Below are 12,469 nucleotides of genomic sequence, written 5' to 3'. Positions count from 1 at the left end.
AAAACAACTACAAGGGTAACATCAGAGGTCTCTGATCACAGATCACCATAGCAGATATAATGAAAAGTTTGAAATATTACCAAAATATGACACAGAGGCACAAAGTGAGCACATGCTGTTGGAAAAATGGCGCCATAAGACTTGTTTGATGCAGGCTTGCCACAGACTTTCCGTCTGTGAAGAGTGCAGTATCTGAAAACTACAATAAAGCAAAGCACAATAAAATGAAGTATGCATGTATTTTTAATGTACAGATTAATATGTCTGTAGGACAGTTTCAGAAGTAGACTTACTGAGTCAAGGTTTAAGCACTTTTAACATATAGAGTTTCTACCAAATTGTTCCCAGAATGGCTGAAACAAGTTGCTAACACCAATAACATAAGAGGACATTGTTTCCTAATGGGTCTTTGGTCATTGGGTGTTATTAATTTTTTGCTTAATATCTTCAACAAATTGAGCAACAAGCCTCCCATTACTTATTTCTTCTGTTTTCATAAAAATTTAGGATGTTTTTATGTGTCTGTCTTATTTTTTGAATATCAATTGCTTATCTTTTCTCCCATTTTCATTTATCTTCTTGTTCATTATTGCTCTAATGCCACATTTTGAAAATTACTGGAAATTTATAATATGCTTTATATTTAGTAGGACATGTTTCTTCTCACTTTTTCAGGATTTTTTTTTTTTTTTTTTTTTTTTTTTTTTTTTTAGCACATTTACCCTTCCAGATGGATTTTAAAATCAACTTGACAAATTCCATAGAAAATTCTCTTGGGGATTTTGTTGCAGTCTGCATTGAATATATAAATAAATTTTAGGAGCGTTTACGTGTTTACAATATTGAGTTTTCCAACCAGGAACATGGTTAACCTCTCTACTTACAGGTTTTTATTTGTAGCTTCTTATAAAATATTATAGCACGTGTACTTTTGTTATTTGTCTTAATGCTAGTATTTTATACTTTTTGCCATTATTGTGAATGGAAAATTTTCCATTATGTGTTGTAATTATTATTAAAGATACACAAGGAAACTGATTTTTGCTTACCTTGTTCTAGTCACTTTATGTATACTTTCATTAATTTTGCATATGTTCAGTGGATGTTCTTGGATTAAGAAATTCTTTAATTACAAAATGTTAATAGTATATATTGTGGTAAATTTTCCAAAGTCTAAATTTATAAAATATAAAGAGAAAATGCTTCTCCATCACTTTGAACAGTTCTGCAACATGAATATTTTTTCACTTACAATGTGTTAGATATTTTCATGTTAGTGCGTGGGGATGTACTCTTATTCTTTTGAGAAACTGCATATTCTTTGGATGATCATGGTATATTTTTATCCAGGAAATGTTTAACATAGTTAAATAAATCAATAGCAAATAACACTAAAAGGCTTATGTTGAAGAAAATCAGTCTCCTTATAATAGCCCCCCACCCTTATCCCCCGCATCCACGTTCCACAGAGGCCACTTTAAGCAATTTTTTTTGTTGCATGAATCTTCCTATTTCTAAATGTTCTGATTATACTACTCTTTCTTGATATTTCAACATTTATTGATTTTCTAGGTGAAGATTTACTTTTTTAAAATCTCTCTCTTTTGCTCCTTCAGTTCCTTCCAAATAATACATTTCACAATTTATTTATTTATTTTTTTAAACCAAAAGCCACTATTTACATTATTGTAACTGTTTAACATAGTTTACTGTTAGACCAAACAGTATAGCATGACTTGCTTTTGTCTTGCATTTTCTAGGTAAGTGATAGCTTTAATTCTTCTCTTTCTACAATTATGCTACTCTTACCTTTTTCTTGTGTAATTTTGTTGGCTAGAACTTCTAGAATAATGTTGAATAGTAATAATAGTACTGATTTTTCTTATCTTGTCCTTGGCTCTTACAAAAATACCTTGAATGCTGATTGTTTAGAAATAAACATTTAAATGTCTCAGCTCAGGTAATTTTTGATACCAAAAAGCAAAAACCATTTTTTTTTTTTTTTTTTTGATAAGTCTCACTGTGTTGCCTAGGCTGGAGTGCAGTGACGTGATCTCTGCTCGCTGCAAGTTCCGCCTCCTGGGTTCACGCCATTCTCCTGCCTCAGCCTCCCGAGTAGCTGGGACTACAGGTGCCTGCCACCACGCCTGGCTAATTTTTTGTATTTTTGGTAGAGACGGGGTTTCACTGTGTTAGCCAGGATGGTCTCCATCTCCTGACCTCGTGATCCGCCTGCCTCGGCCTCCCTAAGTGCTGAGATTACAGGTGTGAGCCACCGCACCCCGCCAAAAACCGTTTTTTAAAATAAGATTTTTAGCCTTTTCTTTTGGAAAATGGTACTTATGAGGACACTTCCTCTGTTTATTGACGGTCTCAGGTTTTTTTTTCCTGGCTTAATAAAAGCAAGATATAGTAACATAACTATTGTTAAATGCTGATTTCATTTTTTTAATCAGATGTATCAAATCCATGAAAAATATAATTAAAAGAAAAAATTAAGAACCTTAAACATCAGTTCTTCAGTGATGAGACTGTGGTGAAGCTCACCTATATCTAGAGTGTTGTCAATAAGAGCAACATGAATGAAAGACAGAGGGAAAAGGAGGGCTTAATCTATGCAGGAATAGGGTTTTAAAAGAAAGTGGAGGTCAATTTGTCAGAAAAAAAAAAGGATAATGGGTTAGAGGTCTTCAGGTATTTGGGTAATTAATAAAAATATAGTGTACAAGGCAATTTTAAGCTCTGTGATTATTAGGAAGGATTAACAGTGAGTATGACTTGGTATTTATTCACAGTTGTTCAGTGGTTATGCCAATGACACAATGTTGTGCTGTAAATGTATATTGAAAACTGCTCTTTTACTCTTATGTTTTTTTACTTTTATATCTGTTTGGGGTAAGAGAGAAAAGGAGGACAGAGGCTGTCATTAGTTGTCATTTCCTAAGTGCTACATGTCCCTGGAGTTCCTTGTACAGAGTTTGGTTGGAAAAACAAGACAATCAAAGCTTCTCCTAGGTAATGGAGATGGAGAACACTAGAGGGTAGAGGGGACTGCTGGTCACAGAGGCATGTGCCTCTTGGCCACTGGCATGTGCAGGCTGTGCTTATGTGGGGCTCACCAATTCTCTCCCAGGCTTTAAATTTACCTGGTTCCATCCTCCCTTTCCCACCCAGTAACACCAATCTCAAAGTCTCGATTCATAGCACAAAACACTATACCCCTTGCACACGCCCAACTCAGTTTTTTCTCACTAAAATCTGGCAGGCCTTCTCTAATCTGAGTCCTTCTCAATGCACTCCAACCAGGGTTTTGGGGTAGCACAGAGGCACTACAGCACTGTTTGTGTAGGACTTCTTTCAATATTTGGTTCAGCTACGGAGGAGTCCTGGATAAAATCTCTTCCTGCCTGAAATTGGAGTGGATTGGAGTGGATTCTGCTTTTCTGTCCAAACCCCGACAGATGCACTATCATTATCTTGTTATTTTTCGTGTCCTGATAGGTAGATAGCTTGTACTCTGTGAATGAGTTACCTGCACTATTAAAAAAGATGTAAATCCAAGAATCTACAAGTGAGGAGAGACAGCTGAACAAAGAAACTGCCCACTCTCTTTCTGCTGTTTCCCCTTTATTTTCAGTTCTCAAGCTAGATTTTTCTTCCACCACCACACCTGATTCACAAACTAAGGTATTATCATTCTTTGAAGCCAAGAACAGCACGTGAGAAAACACCCTTGCCCATGGCAGACATCAATAATTGAGCACAGCAGTCTTGCCTGCTGATCACCTATTTGGCTTACATTTGTCTCAGTATGGTGATCTGGCCAGCTACTATTAATCAACTGAAATTGGCACATATAAAGAACCTCATGTATTGCCCCACAGCTTTGACAAAAAACCCTCAAAGACATAAAAACCATAATGTTCATACAAAAACAGTTACTTTCAGAGAGTAACAGGAGAATCATGCATCGAACACCCATTTTCTCTTAGGTTTTATGGATAGCCTATCATTCTAATAGGGAGAATAAATACTTTAATTATGACTGAAGCAGAGTTTCAGCCTATGTTCCTGGGCTTCCTTTAGGATTGTAACCACAAGTAAGCTCTGAAATGTGAAGAACCCATCCTGAACATGTTCCCTCTGCTTTCCTGTTGAGGTTACCTTGCCAAGTGAATACCTCATATACATCCGTACTATAAAACTTGACTGGCTCCCCAACAACGTAATTGAAACAGATGTTCTAGATACTGTTTTACTCTTCAGTGATGTCATCTCATTAGGGATGAATGTTTCTTTGTTCTTTTTTATGAATCATTTTAACTTATTCTACAAGGGTTTTGTATGTGTAGAAGTTTTTGCCAGTGGTTGTTAGCTTCTGATTTATTTTAATTGAAATGTATACATGGTATATGTCATTAAGGCCTCACTCTTAGATTTGCTGTATTTGATACAGTATTGTGGCCATTGATTGGTCCAGTAATGTAACTTAAATATAGATTTTAGGATGTTTTTTGTATAAGGGGAAAATTATAACACCTTCATAGAATCCATTTAAAATGAACTGACAGTGATTTTCTGTTAATGCAGAGCTGCAGCAAATCACTGAAGTTCAAGGGTAATGAAACTGCTGGTCATTTACATTAATGCCACGCGAAAGAAATAAACGTCCTTTGCATTTTATTACCCACTTGTAAATATGTTGGAGAATACCAAGAATTTAGCTTAAGTTTCAATATATCAACACCAAGGACAGTTACCTTTTAACTGTTTATTTTACACTGCATGGTGAAAGCGTGGAGTAAGCTGCTTTTATAGTAATTGAAGTTTGTCATCTTTCACTCAGTTGCCTGCTTGTAATATTACCCCTGAGAAAAGTCATCTGAAAATGGGAAATGGACCTGGACAGGAATAAGCAGAGCATGCTGTAGGTATTAAGTTCAATTCAAACATCATGTTTATTCAACCCCCGCAAGATGCTGCGGACCATTTTGGAAACTGGCAGTACAAACCTTTGAGAAGTCTCTCACCTCACAGAATTTACAGTCCAACTCTGGACACCGGAATATTAGCAATGAACACTGATCTTGCCATCCTTCAAATGCAAGCTCACTTCCTCAGCTCCTTCAGGTGTTTGCTGAAAGATCATCTATTCAGTGGGGCTTTCTTAGACCACCCAATTTTAATATTCAATTTCCCTCCCAACTCTCAGCACTCATTATTTTTCTATCCTGGTTTATAGCACTTATTGGTAGCATATGCTATTAGTAAATAGTGTACTATTTTTAAAGTCTATCCCTCTTGTATATTATCAATTTCCTCCTATTGGAAGGTGAATTCAATAAGGGTAGGGATTTTCATCTGTGTTGCTCATTGATGGATCCCTACTTGGAAGGTGAATTCAATAAGGGTAGGGATTTTCATCTGTTTTGCTCATTGATGGATCCCTACATCCTAGAACATGCCTGGCACATTGTAGGCAGTCAGTATATACGTGAGTAGGGATGAGTCATCCTAAGACAGCTGACAAAGGATTCAAAGAGAAAGTAACATTTAAACGAGACCTTGAAGAAGCGATAGAAATATCCAGGAGAGATGCAGCTTTCCAGTAGAGAGATTGCCATGAGCAAAGCACATGTCTAAGGAGGAAAGAGTGGTCTGGGGGTAGGGGTAGGGGAACTAGAAGATCAGGGTAGAGGGGGCTGGATGAAATTCAGAATTGAGGGAGGGGGAGTGGGAGTAAGAAATGACAGAAGCTGGGGCCAGATGGTGAGGGGCCAGATAAAAATAAAATTAGCATATAAATGGACTGGCTTTGCTCAATCAAAGGAGGATTTTCTTTCTTAAAGAAAGACAGTGGCTCTTTTCCTGATTTTTATGACTTCAGCTCATAAATCAAATCTTCAGAGCTACTGACAATGTCAGCCGGCTGATGTTTAGGATTGGAGGGTGACTGAGGAATGTGGTGTGCTGCAGATAGTCATGTCATCAGCAAGGATGTCTCAGTCTGCAAACCTGGACCTCTCTGTATTGGACAAGGCTAGGGAACGACTTTGAGAAGAACTGAATATTAAAGGAATTATCAACTTGAATAGTAAGAGAGTTTCTAAGAACGATGGCAGAGCCACTCTGAAGTTTCTGAATGAGGTGGAGGAGGGGGAGAAAGTGGTGTGGTAAGGAACTTCAGTGGAGAAACGGCCCAGAGAACTGGGAAAGCAATGGCTTGGAAGCAGCAATGAGTTGGTGTTGGAAAAGGAGTGGCTGCCACTGGGAAGGTTTAGAGGGCAAGCTTTGAGCTTGAGGAAAATTAAGTTACATTTAATGTGAGAAAATGGAGGAAAAATGTGATCTGTATCTAACAGAATGGGATTGAATTGAGTATCTAACACAGATAATGGGATTAAAATACCCCAAGAGGATGAAGCCTCAGAGTAGCATAAAGGGGCTGGGCAGCAGAAGAGCTCTGGGCCAAGCTCACCACCATGGAGGAAGCAGGAAGGGTGCCCAGGGATGGTGGGTGGGGGCTTGGGAGCAAGGCCATGGGACATCGGCACTGTAAGGGGATGGGGAGGTTAGAGGGTGTATGGTGGTTGCATCATAGTAGGGAGCCTTGTGAATTGTCACCTTAGAGGCCCAACCAAAAAGTGAGCAAGCCAGCCCCTCCACACTCAGGCACTTTTGAATAATTGAAACACTCCTGGCAATATCCCAAGTGTCATCTTATATTACCCTGAAAATAGCTGCTCCGTTTAGGGTTGCATTTAACAGAGCTTATGTAGAAAAGATAAAGAATGGTGCAATTGGTTCTCATCCTACCTCTTTGGTTAAGGACATTTACTCCACTGAGGGGTGGAGGTGGGAGCAGGATAATGTGTAATTTATGGTAAATTATCATAGATATTTATAGATGCATTTTCCCATAAGATTGTCTTATTGTTATTTTATACGCCTGACTTACACTTCTGAAAGAAGGCAAAGGCAACCCTCATTTTCTCGTTTGCACATTAAAGCACACGTACTCACTTATATTAACATAACATTGATAGCATTTTCTGTCTTGTCACTATTAAAAATAAAACAGTAGGATTTACAAAGAATAACAAAATTTGTTATTGTAAACTAGCATAGTCTCTCGTTGTTATGCTGTTATAGTGTCTTCATATTTTAGGGAATTTGCAATCATGTAAAATGTATTGAATTTGATAGACTTCCACTATAAAACAGCTGAATGCTTCATAACAACCAACAAAGGGGTTGCATTTTTTCAGCTTGGCAGATTAACTGCTGGTTTTGTTTCCTGCCAGATCCCTCGCTGTAATATAAGTAACAAATCAGGATAATTTTCTTCCTTTTTAGGGCTTTTCTTAAGTCTACCAAAACTCTCTTTTCTGGTAGGCAGAAAGATGGGGGACCTCATCTATACCTGTTCCCTCTCCTCATCAACAATCTTATTCAAAACCAAACACTTAGATGAAATGGATGGAAGGATGTCCCAGCATAGAGAAATAAGCCATAAAAGAACGCCTTGAGAAATGGGAGTTCATGGAAGAGGGAAGGGTTTTCTCACTGTGTTACTTTGGTGTGTTCTTGGCATAAGTGAGCTCTCTCTTTTTTTAAACACCTTTATTGAGGTGTACTTGTCATACAATAAACTGCACATATTCCAAGTGTACAATTGTGTGAAGTTTGACACAGGTGTGTACCCATGAAACCATCACCACAATCAAGATAATGAACATATCCATCATCTCCACAAGTTTATTGTTGTATGTCTCAATAGTGCATTGCTTTTTATGGCTGAGTGATTGATGTTCAGTAATATAATTGTATACTAATATATGGCTATATATACCACAATTTAATGGATATATATACCACAATTTGCTTACCCGTTCACCTGTTGATGGGCGTTTGGGTTGTTTCCAGTTTGTGATTATTACAAATAAATCTATGAATATTTATGTACACATTTTTATAAGATCACATTTCACCTTTTGCTAGGAGTGGAGTGGCTGGATCGAATAGTGGGTCTATGTATCACTTTTAAAGAAACTTCTGGACTATTTTCCAAAGCAGTTGTATCATTTTGTATTCAGACTGCAGAGTATGAGAGTTCAGTAGCTTCATATTATAGACAATGCTGGGGACGGCCAGCCTTTTTCATTTTAGAAACTCAAATAAGTTTGTAGTAGAATGTCATTATAGTTTTAGTTTTTATTTCCTCAGTGATGAATGTTGTCAGGCATCTCTTCATGTGCTTATGTGCATTTGTATATATTCTTTGGTGAAGTGTCAGTTCAAATATTTTGTCCATTTTTTAACTTGGGTTTGTTTTCATATTATTGAGTTTTCAGAATTCCACAATGAATTTATGTATTCTAGATTAAATTACTTTATCAAATAGGTGATTTGCAATTATTTTTCCCAGTCTGTGGCTTATTTTTTCATTTGTAAAATAATTATTTCTAAGAGCAGAGTTTTTAAATGTTGATAAAGCCCAATGTCTCTTTCTTTTCTTTGATCATCATTTTGTTGTCATATCTAAGAAATCTTTGCCTAACCCAATATATACTTTCCTATATTTCCTCCTGGAAGTTTTTTTTTGAATTATTTTGTATAATGTAAGGGATGGATAAAAATATTTTTTTTTGCATATGGATATCCAATTGTTTCAGCACCATTTGTTGAAAAACATATTTTCCCCCCGAATTATATTTAAACCCTTTTCAAAAATCAATTGACCATATACTGCGGTTCTATTTCTAGACTCTAGTTTGTTTCATTAATTTATTTGTCTATCTGATGTTAGTACCTTACATTTTAATTACTGCAGATTTATAATAAGTCTTGAAATCAGGTAATATAACTCCAATATTGTTCTCCTTTAAAAAGTTGCTTTGGATTTTCTAGGTCCTTTGCATTTTCATGTAAATTTGAATTAAGATTGCAGATAACTTATAATTTGGAAAGAATTAATGACAATGATGAGTCTTCTGACCCATAACTATCTCTCCATTTATTTCAGTCTTCATAACCTTTCTCAGCTATACCTTGTAGATATAAATGTGCAGGTCTTGCTCAGTTTTTGTCAGAATCATCTCTTGGAATTACATATTTTGATGTTATAATATTATTATTTCAGTTTCCAAATGTTCATACTTGATAGCACATGGAAATACAAATTTATATCTTGATCTTGTATCCTACAAACTTGCTAAACTCACATATTAGTTCTGGTAAACTCATTATTATTCTGTGAACTTTTACACACCCATGGACATGTGGACTGCGAATAATGATGGTCTTAGGTCTTCCTTTCAGTCTGGATGCCCTTTATTTCTTTTGCTTATTACATGGGTTAGAACCTCCATTACCATGTTTAATAGATGTGGTGAGCAGATGTGGTTGCTTTGTACTTAATCTTAGGTGGAACGCATTCACTCTTTCATCATTAAGTAAGATACTAGCTGTAGGTTTTTATAGATGCCCTTCATCAGGTTGAGAAGGTTTTCTTCTATTCCTAGTTTGCTTAGAGTTTTTATTAGGAACGGATACTGGATTCTGTCAAATATTTTTTCTGAATCTACTGTGTTGGTCATATGGTTTTTCTTTCGCGGTCCTTTAACATGATTAAAATTTGGACGTTAAAGCAACCTTGCATTCCTGGGTAAACCCCACATGGTCAGGCTGTATTTTCATTTTTATATATTACTGGATTTGATTAGCTAAAGTTTCATTATGTAGTTTTGCATCTACGTTCTTGAATGATACTGATCTTTAGTTTTCTTTTCCTGTAGTCATTTTTTATGGTGTTGGCATCAGGGTTATGCTGCCTCATAGAATGAATTTGGAAGTATTCCTGTCTCTAATTTTCTGGAACATCTGTATAAAATTGGCATTACTTCTTCCTTAAGTGTTTAGTACAGTTTACCAGTGAAGCAATTTGGGCATGGAATTTTATTTATTTTTGTAGAAAGCTTTTAACTACAAACTTATTTTTTAAATTAGTCTGTTTAACATTATCACAGAGGCAACTGATACATTTTCCATTTAAAAAAATCAATTTTTGTCTCTGTTTTGCTTTAGATCCTATTGCTACGTCTTCAAGTTTACTCTTTTCTTCTGTAGTAACTAATCTGCTGTTAATTGCATCCAGTATGTTTTTTTCATCTCAGGCACCATGTTTTTCATCATAAAGTGTTTTATTTGGGCCTTTTTATATCTTCTATGTCTCTATTTAATCTGCTCAGTTGTTCCCTGTCTTCTTGTTTATATCAAATATAGTTATAGTGACTCTTTTTAATGTCTTTGTCTACTAATTGTATAATCGGCATCATTTCTGTGTTGATTTCGATTGACTATTTTTACTCCTTTTTATGGATCTTGTTTTCTTGCTTATTTACATGCCTGGTAAATATTTTATTGAATGCCAGCCATTATGAATTTTACCTTGCTGCATGCTGGAATTTTTTATACTTCTATAAATATTCCTGAGTTTTGTTCTGGCATGCAATTAAATTACTGGAAACAGCTTGAAGATTTCGGTTCTTGTTTCTGAGATTTGTTAGCCCTAGTTAGGACCCAAACAGTGTTTATTCTAGGACTAATTTTACCCCATCACTTAGGCAAAACTCTTCTGAGCACTGAACCCAATCACCCCATGAGCTATGAGGTGTTACACTCTGGCTGGTGGGAAAAGAGACTGCTGCTAGTCCTGTGTGAGTCAGGTATCAGCTCCTTTCCAGCTGCCCCTTTTGTGAGTTTCTTTCCTTGGTGCTGGGTAGTTGGGTTAGTTACGTGCATGTGCTAATCAGTACTTAGCTGACAGTGCATGAGGACCCTCTGCAAATCTTGGAATCTCTCGTTCTGTGCATGTCATCCCACTGTGGCACTCTTCTGCCACCTTACCTGCCCCTAGCTCCGTGGACTCTTATCTCTGTCTCCTCCATTTACAGTGGCCCAGGCTCTGCCTGGGATCCCCCTCTTCCTCATGGCCTGGAAATACTTACTACACAGTAAGCTGGAGCAATGGTACGGCTCATCTTGTGTGTTACCTATTTTGCATGGATCACCTTCATTCATTGTCTAATGTCCAGTGTTAAAAACTTGTTTGATTTTGTCTGGTTTGTAGTCATTTCAAGTGGGAGGATAAATATGGTACCTGTTATTGTATCCTGATCAGAATTGGAAGTCTGTTTGTTTGATCAGGAGTAGAAGTCTATGAGAGTTTTGATTGGCCCACAGTTGGTCCAGAGAGCATCTTCTGGTCACTAGTAATCTCTGATCCCTCCAAGGTGCACCCGAGAGGATTTAGGGCCCTCACAAAAGTTGCCATACTTGCCTAAATTTAGCTGTATGTATGGTAAGGAGGGCTCTGCTTTCATTTTTAGATTTACACCTGAGGAAACCCAAGCCGTGCAACTTTCCTTTTAATGAATGTACATGTGTCTTAAAAATCAAAATCATAGGCTGGCTTAATATTTAGTTTTCAGCAATTTCAGAATTAATCAAGTAGTAGGTTTTGAATTAGCTGCTGAGAATAGTAAATAATTATCCTTACTAGTCTTTACATTTTTAAATCTTATCTTTGTAGGATATATTTTTCTCATCAGTTCTTGGAGTTGATATATAGTTGATATCTTTGTTGCTTATGTATTTCGAGACATTGAGTAACTCTTATTAAATCATACTTGTAGAAATACCTTACTTTACATAATACCTCTGTTCTAAAACTGTATGTAAAAACCTAATGAAAAATAGATTTTCGGTTTTGTTCTTCAGTGAAATTCTATGGTAATCAAAGGTATTTATTTTCAGATGACAAGTAACCATGTCCTTTTCTCTGTGCTATATAGAACCATATTTTCTTTCATTGATTAAATAGACAGAAGGCAACTTTGTCCGTATCCCCAACTCTGCCTCATGACAGGGAAATTCTGATCATTGGGGCAGAGATTAGGATGAACGTTAACACTGCGTGCCATTTGAAATGCTTGCCTATGTAAATAAAACTTACAAACAGAATTGATTGTATGATGAAGGTTTTATCTACTTCAGAAGTTTTAAATACTTGAAAAGGGGCTTATTTACACATAGGCGAGAGAGTTGCAAAATAATCACAGACCCTATATTTCCTAAGAGTGATTTTTAAATTTTTGGTCTCAGGACCCTTTTCTCCCTTTAAAAATTATTGAGGACTCTAAAGAGATCTCTGTCTATTGGTATTTATTGTATTAGAAATTAAAACCCAGATAGTATTTAAAATATGTATGTATTCATTTGAAAATAACAAATATATTACATGGTATTTTTTTTACCACTTTGTCAGTTATTCTTAAGTGAAACTGGTTTTTCCTCCTCTTCCTCCTCCTCTTTTTCTTAATCTTTTTCTCCATCTTTTTCTCTTACAGTGAGAAAAAGATGGTTTCCTATTTTGCGTGAATCACCTTCCTTGCAAGGTGCATGGAAG

This window comes from Hylobates moloch, unplaced genomic scaffold (genome assembly GCF_009828535.3).
Source record: "Hylobates moloch isolate HMO894 unplaced genomic scaffold, HMol_V3 SCAFFOLD_27, whole genome shotgun sequence".
Lineage (NCBI taxonomy): Eukaryota > Metazoa > Chordata > Mammalia > Primates > Hylobatidae > Hylobates > Hylobates moloch.
The sequence above is the reverse complement of the archived record's forward strand: the minus strand, read 5'-3'. Positions refer to the sequence as shown.